The following is an 888-nucleotide window of genomic DNA, read 5'->3' as shown; positions in this document are numbered from 1 at the left end:
ATTGTGTGAGATTAGTACAAAGCGGTTCATCTGCCCCCGCATGGTGAACAGCTTGTCCAGGAACATTTGTAGGTGGAAGAGGAGACGGTGAAGCTGATTGCGGTACCTGTGAGCACGGTGAGCGGCTTCCCATCCGCCACTTCCAATTACACAGCTTTCAGCTCATCTGCACGCGCACAGCCGGATGCGGACTGTGAGATGCGTCTGGCGGCCTTGAAGAGGAAGCTGATGAATTGCAGGACGTCCGGCGTGCCGTGTTAGGGCCGCGCACGCAGAGATGCAATCCATAATGCCATCATGTGCAGCGTCGCATCTCAAATGCTTTCTGGAACTTTGTTCTCTTGAAGTTCAGGCGTCTCACCCAGAACATTCTTCCTCCCATGTGACTCTCCCGTACCGCCGGACGCTACAGGTTGGTGACGCTTTGTGGCCCCCGACCAGATAACCGGCGGAAGCCGACCACCCGACCAGATAACCGGCGGAAGCCGGCCACCCGACCAGACAACCGGTGTAAGCCGACCACCCGACCAGACAACCGGTGGAAGCCGACCACCCAACCAGACAATTGGTGGAAGCCGACCAGACAACCGGGGGAAGTCGATCACTGAGAGAGAAAAAAAAGGAGAAAACAACAATAAAAGAGAAACAAACTTTTTCGAACCCCCCCCAATACCGGCATGTTACACCCCTTCATTGCCAGGACAGTTTTCAGTGCTGTGATAGTTTGACTGACAATTACTCGGTTATGCTACAATGTATCAAAATCAATTCCACTTCATATTCCTGGAGACAGATTTCTTCTGGTTTTATTTAATAACGGATCTTTTTATTTTTTACAAAAGGAAAAAAAGGCCACAAAATGTCCCTTACCAAATACAATCAAATGCA

This window comes from Nanorana parkeri, unplaced genomic scaffold, assembly GCF_000935625.1.
Source record: "Nanorana parkeri isolate BGI_ZX_2015 unplaced genomic scaffold, ASM93562v1 scaffold766, whole genome shotgun sequence".
Classification (NCBI taxonomy): domain Eukaryota; kingdom Metazoa; phylum Chordata; class Amphibia; order Anura; family Dicroglossidae; genus Nanorana; species Nanorana parkeri.
This window is presented reverse-complemented; position numbering follows the sequence as displayed.